Consider the following 8362-nt stretch of genomic DNA (forward strand, 5'->3'; position numbering starts at 1 on the left):
TATCATAGTATAAGGAGATTCAAAATCAGTGCTGAGCAAAGGCTAAGTCTATAACTTAAGCTAGTAGCTCGTTTACGTAAATTTGGACAGCATCTCCATTGTAACAAGGGCCTCCTCCAATACCATATACCAACAACAATGACCAGAGCAATCCATCAATACATAATTATCAATATCAAGACACCATATAACCACAACAAGTCACAACTACATTACGACGAGCGGCAAACTCCGATTGGAATCCGTATACCCCTTATCAATCCTTATAGACTTCTTACTTCAACATAAAAGTATCATTAACTTGATAATGAAGTCATTAATCAATGATTTCAGCCTTATACCATATATTTATAACAACGAAAATAATCCACAACTTCAACTATCCCCAACTAGCAACTTTATTCACTAGTTCAGGTCTAGCCCATCCATTTAACTTAATCAATATCAAGATAACCTTAGGCACAAGCAAGAACATAATATACATACCTCCTACAGTAACTTCAAGTCAAAATCCAAGTTATATTCATTTTACAACAACCCTTAATAGCAATACAACACCATAGAAGTGACTTAAGCTAGTCCAAGTATTATCTTATAGTTTATCATCCTAACAACTTAACCAACATACAAGCAAGCTTAAGCACAATTAGTAGGTTGTTATACTCACCTTAGACAGTAGCAACAACTTGGAATTTCATCCAAATACAGCCCACAATAATCCTCAATGACAACACAACCTCAAAGAGGTGTTGTTCTTCACTAGAACTAAGTTTTGATGTTGAAATATGGTGTAATCACTTTGGAATCACTTCAAACCCTTGTGATATATGTTTAGGAGGGTTAGGAGAAGTTTGGAGACGAACTTTAGTTGAAAAATGAGCAAAAATAGGCGTCCAAATCGTTTATAAATTGAAGTAGGTCAACCACCGCCTAAGTGGGTCCCATTGGAAGCTGCTTGCGCGGTCTCGCGAAAATGCGAATATCTCTCTACTCCGATGTCGTATTGACAAACGGTTTAATGAGTTAGAAACTAGACTCGTAGACCTTCAATTTTGTAGGTAGAACACACCATTATTCCAAGTATATTTGGAGAAATTCTCAGATACATTTGACCTAAATTTCAGCAAATTTATGAATGTAACTTGTGATGACCTTTGCCAACTCTTGTTCCACAACTTGCTTGCCTTCAAAATGTAGAAAATGAATATCATACGGCTAAAATAACTCATAGAATAACCTCCTTATCATGTTAATAACCCTAGTCTCACCCCTGTTATAACATTCGAAACTTGTCGACTTTCGACGAAACTTATTTTCTTCAATTGGTTTAGCTTCTAAGATTTCCAACCCTCTTGGTAATCGTTATTCATGATCTTAAATATTTGTAACCTCCAAGGTAACATTATTAACTTACTTTATTTGCTTCCAAATAGAATCTCATTTCCGAGCTTACATCAATGACTTACGATGTACTCTCACGTATGAAAACTTGGGGTGTAACATTTTCCCCCCTTTGGAACATTCGTCCTCGAATGTTGACTGATGCACTTATCAATTTCATAAACTATGGCTCTTACGAATACTTTAATGTTCATCTTGCCATCTAAGCAACAGTTTTGTGAATAAATCCAAACGCTTGGGCATTCCCCCTTTTAGGCCTCTTTGTCACGCCATGACATGTGGTCGGAATTTTTCCAACATCGTAACATTTTCTACCTTATATCATGCAGTATGTACGACTGTGTCCTTATATGAGTGCCTAGCGACTCGTCTTCCCTTTTTCCTCCATCTTTTAGCCAATCTATAAGCCTCACCGTATGAACATATACAGAATTATGAAAAGCTGTCCCTCTAGAAATCTATAGGTGTATTGATGTCTTTCGCTTGGTACTTTATCGAACTTAAGACTATTGCTATCTCTTGTTTCATAGCCTTGCATATCTATCCTTATGGATTTACTACATCTAGGCAGGTTATACTATACCATAAAACTTACTTCGTTTTATAATTACCGAGGCTTGCTACCCAACTCCAGGTTACTCTCTCGCTGCTTATCCTATATGTATAAATCTAAGTCCTTTAGTGCTTCCTCATTTTTATTCATCTTAAGAATAACAAACAAATCTCATCTCATACTTTGAAACTTGTACCCATCTATTGTTTATTCACCTTAATGTTGATCTATAATCTATCACTGATAATTTGCAACCTCTTACGTAATACACTGTCACTAGGGCTCACATCTTATTGGGGAACATCTGAAGTGATTTTCCTGATCCACCTAGGGATAATACTATACTTCAATAACCATATTTAATTGCATCCCAACGCGATTCATCTTATGGGGGTATTCTAATCCCGTGCAATTAATGAAATCCCTTTCTCGTGAAATCGTTACTCAATCAAAGGCCTAAGCATCATACTCTTATCTATCAAAATTAGACCCTTATTCTACTGCCAGGGCAACATTCCATCTCTTCTAAATGCACTTAGTCTCAGACTCCTCTGTGTTCATTCAGGCTGTACCGAGCTTTTTATTACATATGGAAATCATCAGCTCCCTTGTTTTGATGGGTTTAATCACGAGGACATACATATTCTTGTCACCTTCTCACTTACCTTTTCATATCCTTACTCCTATCTACCTAAAACCTCGTTTCTCTACAATACTTTACCTTAGGACCTACACTGATCTATTTATACTACTCGCAACCTTCCTTTAACTTGCTAGCACCGTAAATTTCCTTTCGTGCCTTTCTCAGTTGTCCTTAAATGTAAGCAATTACTTTTGCTGGTCGTTCTATCACTTGTTGCATGAATACTTAGCTTGTCATTTTGCCCACGAATACTATAATTTCCTGTACCTCATATGATCTCAAACATCACCTTTGATGGCTTTTTTTTTTTACCATTCATTAGCCATGATAGGTGCCACTTTCTTATGGAGTGTATACAATATTGTAGTGATACTGTTGTTACAGGATAATTTACTCTTTAGCTCACTATGCTTAGGTGGAAACCTTCTTCCTTATTTCCTCAGCTAGTCTTTCATTGTAGTACTTAGGGAGACCTTCTGGCTCTTGTAAAGTTGCGAACTTGATATATCGTACACCCGAAGGTAATTTTCGTTATTCTTACTTGCCTATAATAATCCTTAGTTACATAAATTTATGCCTTTGTGCTCGTAGGGTTACTTCTAAGCTCAAATTTTTATTGTCTCCTTAGTGGCACTCTCTCTTATTTTTATTAACTTTAAAAATGGTACCTTTAACTGCCTCAACTCCTATCTGAAAGTTTTTTCAAATGATTGCGATCTCGTATCTGCGAGACTGAATTCACTATGCCGCGGTTCACTACATTTATCTTGCATGATCTATTGATTTATCTGTGACTTCTTGTCTAGCCATAACTGGGCTCTTCTTGAATCAACTATTAATTACCCGTTGGTCCATTCTCATATATGAATCAACTACTAATTACTCGTTGGTCCATTCTCATATATATATATATATATATTCTGCATAATCCCTCTTGGGATATATCCTTTGTCTTAACTTATCTCTCACCACTAGCTCCTAATGTATCAAGTGTCCATTCATACTTATTTATCAATAACATCCTGGTCGGAAACTTTTACTGCCTCTTCCCGGTGTCGTGATTGTATAAGGTTCTGGAGTCGCAACATATCTGCAGGAACTGAATAAATGCAACATCATCCCTTTCTCCTTTTTACCACATTCTTCTTTTTCCATTCCATAGTTAACTGAACCGCTTAACTCCGACTTAATACCATATCACACCATATTCCTCCCTTCAGGGGAGTACTAAGATTTAGTACTACGACTATCTACCTATAGTTGTTTTACCTCTTCATCTTTGACGTCTTTTCACATTATCAATGAACCTTAATCACCTTATGGTAACCTTCTGTACCAGAGATAACTAAATTTTTTACGCACGAAGGTGACACCTACGGTAACTGGCACACTTAGTCCCTTAAGATTAACTCTACTTAGAGTGCTTGCTTTAGGTAAGCAACTTCCTAAATAACCTTTAAAGGTTATTCGTCTGTTGTCTATTCTATTATTGTTGGAGCACGATCTTTGAAATTCTCACGATGTCGACCATTATCAAATCCTCCGGTCCCTAATTCATGTTCAGTTTTATCTTGTTCACCAGACCATACTGATTTTTATTACTCTGGGGTCTAACCTTTCCTCCTGGTAATCACGTTGAAGTCACCAACTCATTTCTCGAAATAAAAATATGATTTTATGGCTTATACTCTTTTATTGCCTTAAGACTTGTCACCTCTTGTATTTTCCTTCACTTTGACTATAGACTCTGTCATCGTGTCATATTTTGATTTACTGTTATCACCCCTATATCACATCTTACTCATGATGCTTCATTTATTTTCTTCTTATTCTCCGGATAATATTCTTTTTGTCTATCACTTTATTCTGAAAATTTCAACAAAAAGTTCTTTCCCTATAAGCTCCCCTAGCTTCATCTCATTAGAATGCCTAACATTCTTTTTTTTACTCGGGGCTAGAGTCATACTAAGGTAAATATTTGTCCCTTCTAGGATCCCACTGCCTATATTCTGAAATTTTTGAATATTCCAGTATTCGTATCTGATTGTACTACTCTAGAGTTCACCATCTGGGTGTCTTAGAAGGATATCTTTTACCACATTTGCACCATCTTTCGGAAACGTTAGTTAATGATAACAACCTATCCACAATTTTTGGGTTACTCTAACTCCAACTGGATCCTGATATCCCATATTTCTCTTAAATAATATCTGTTAGCTCCCATAGAACATAACTAAGATGGGTGTGGCCAATTGTACTTACCTCTATCATTGATGAAGGTACCAAAATGCTTATATTTCTCTGCCTGATTTGAAAATATTGATAATCTTCATTATCTGGGTGCCTTGTACCCCTCTTCACCTTACTTCTTTTACTTGTTGAAACTTGTATCTAGCTTCTGAATCCCTCATAGATTTTCACCATATTCATGAATAGATATCCTTGCCTTAAGACTCCATACACATCTTAGTACACACATGATCTGTTGAAGACCTCATATTTACTCATCATAAGCATGATGTGAAATCGAGTTCCTCTGACTCAACTCTTTCACATCCACATGCAATCTCTTACCAACTATCTTTGTGGAAGTAGGTATAGTTGTATTATGACTAAAGTCGAATTTAGGAGTTTGAATTCTTACAACTGAGCTCTACTGCACGATCTAGAGTAAGAAGAAAGAGTGACAGACCTAAATGCCCTGTAGCCTCCTGCTTATAAGTGTGGTGCACAATACACCCATAAACAAGACTCTACTAGACGCGGCTTGTAGACTCCCTAGGACAGAACTGCTCTGATACCACTTCTGTCACGACCCAAACCGAAGGGCCGCGACGGGCACCCGGTGCCTTACTCAATCGAGTACCAACGTAACATATCTTTCTTATCTTGTTATCATGAGTAAATGAGCTAGAAAACTCGTCCTGAGATAACAAGAATAAAACATAAGGGAATAGTCAACATATAAAGACCCAACATGATATACAAACTAATATATTTGACATACGGGCCTATAAGGCCGACATGACCATTAGTAAACTCGAAACATAGGCCGACAAGGCCATACAATTATCCATACACCTGACATATGTCTACAAGCCTCTAAGAGTACATAAAATCATAAAGGTCGGGACAGGGCCCCGCCATATCAATCAATACATATCCAAAGCATACTGACCAAATAGGCAACTCCGGAGCAAGTGGAGTGCACCAACACCTTCGCTGAGCTGATAGCCTACTAGGAGGACTGTCAACCTATCAATCGGGACCTGCGGGCATGAAATGCAGCGTCCCCAGGCAAAAGGGACGTTAGTACGAATAAAGTACCGAGTATGTTAGGCAGGAAAGCATAAACAAGAACAGTAATGTAAAGAGAGAGATAGAGGAGATACAACCTGTAACATCAGAGTGCCTCTGGGGGTTACTGATATGAAATGCATAATACATATATATACATAAACTTTTTAAAACATTCGCCTCTGTGGGCATCATCATCATCATATCGTACCCGGCCTCAAAGAGGACTCGGTAAAAGCATACCCGACCATCATAAGGTTCGGTAGAATCGTACCCGGCCACGTGGAGCTCGGTAAACCCAACTGATCAGTGGTTGCACAATAGGTGCCGTACCCGGCCGACTATAGCGCGGCTCGGTAGAGTAAAATAGATACTATATATAATGCATGCTAGACTCATGGAATCATCTTCTAAACCTTTTGGAGTGACTTAAGAACATTATGGACATCCCTACCATCAATATGAACCTTAGTAGGATTTAAGGATCATACACACTTGTTTAGAATAATTTTATAAGGAAAGAACAACATGGACAACCTTAGTTGCTAAGAGTAGAGTCATTATGAAATAGCGTATCGTTTATGTTCATTTCATTTTAGACCATGCCAAAAGAAAGAAGAAAGTGCCTTAACATACCTTAAACCCGTTGAGTCCTTAATCCCTTCCAAGCAACTCTTCAAACAAGTCAACTCAATCTATCATAGTATAAGGAGATTCAAAATCAGTGCTGAGCAAAGGCTAAGTCTATAACTTAAGCTAGTAGCTCGTTTATGTAAATTTGGGCAGAATCTCCATTGTAACAAGGGCCTCCTCCAATACCATATACCAACAACAATGACCAGAGCAATCCATCAATAGATAATTATCAATATCAAGACACCATATAACCACAACAAGTCACAACTACATTACGACGAGCGGCAAACTCCGATTGGAATCCGTATACCCCTTATCAATCCTTATAGACTTATTACTTCAACATAAAAGTATCATTAACTTGATAATGAAGTCATTAATCAATGATTCCAGCCTTATACCATATATTTATAACAACGAAAATAATCCACAACTTCAACTATCCCCAACTAGCAACTTTATTCACTAGTTCAGGTCTAGCCCATCCATTTAACTTAATCAATATCAAGATAACCTTAGGCACAAGCAAGAACATAATATACATACCTCCTACAGTAACTTCAAGTCAAAATCCAAGTTATATTCATTTTACAACAACCCTTAATAGCAATACAACACCATAGAAGTGACTTAAGCTAGTCCAAGTATTATCTTATAGTTTATCATCCTAACAACTTAACCAACATACAAGCAAGCTTAAGCACAATTAGTAGGTTGTTATACTCACCTTATACAGTAGAAACAACTTGGAATTTCATCCAAATACAGCCCACAATAATCCTCAATGACAACACAACCTCAAAGAGGTGTTGTTCTTCACTAGAACTAAGTTTTGATGTTGAAATATGGTGTAATCACTTTGGAATCACTTCAAACCCTTGTGATATATGTTTAGGAGGGTTAGGAGAAGTTTGGAGACGAACTTTAGTTGAAAAATGAGCAAAAATAGGCGTCCAAATCGTTTATAAATTGAAGTAGGTCAACCACCGCCTAAGTGGGTCCCATTGGGAGCTGCTTGCGCGGTCTCGCAAAAATGCGAATATCTCTCTACTCCGATGTCTTATTGACAAACAGTTTAATGCGTTAGAAACTAGACTCGTAGACCTTCAATTTGGTAGGTAGAACACACCATTATTCCAAGTATATTTGGAGAAATTCTCAAATACATTTGACCTAAATTTCAGCAAATTTATGAATGTAACTTGTGATGACCTTTGCCAACTCTTGTTCCACAACTTGCTTGCCTTCAAAATGTAGAAAATGAATATCATACGGCTAAAATAACTCATAGAATAACCTCCTTATCATGTTAATAACCCTAGTCTCACCCCTGTTATAACATTCGAAACTTGTCGACTTTCGACGAAACTTATTTTCTTCAATTGGTTTAGCTTCTAAGATTTCCAACCCTCTTGGTAATCGTTATTCATGATCTTAAATATTTGTAACCTCCAAGGTAACATTATTAACTTACTTTATTTGCTTCCAAATAGAATCTCATTTTCGAGCTTACATCAATGACTTACGATGTACTCTCACGTATGAAAACTTGGGGTGTAACACTTATCCTTGTTTATTATCAAATCTATCACGGGCCATTTCGGGCCACATCTATATATATAGGTAACAATATTAAAATATAACTTGCATGACTAATTTACAAAAAGGTTTATATACATAGGGGTCGACTAGACCGTAGACATGTCACACCCAAAACTATATACAGGATAATGTCTGCAAAACCTCTAAGTAGGCATAACCACAATATATATACAAGTCGGGATGTAGATCCCTATGTCCTTATAAAACAACCTAACATATTTAGAACCCTG

This window comes from Nicotiana tabacum, chromosome 20, assembly GCF_000715075.1.
Source record: "Nicotiana tabacum cultivar K326 chromosome 20, ASM71507v2, whole genome shotgun sequence".
NCBI classification, from domain to species: domain Eukaryota; kingdom Viridiplantae; phylum Streptophyta; class Magnoliopsida; order Solanales; family Solanaceae; genus Nicotiana; species Nicotiana tabacum.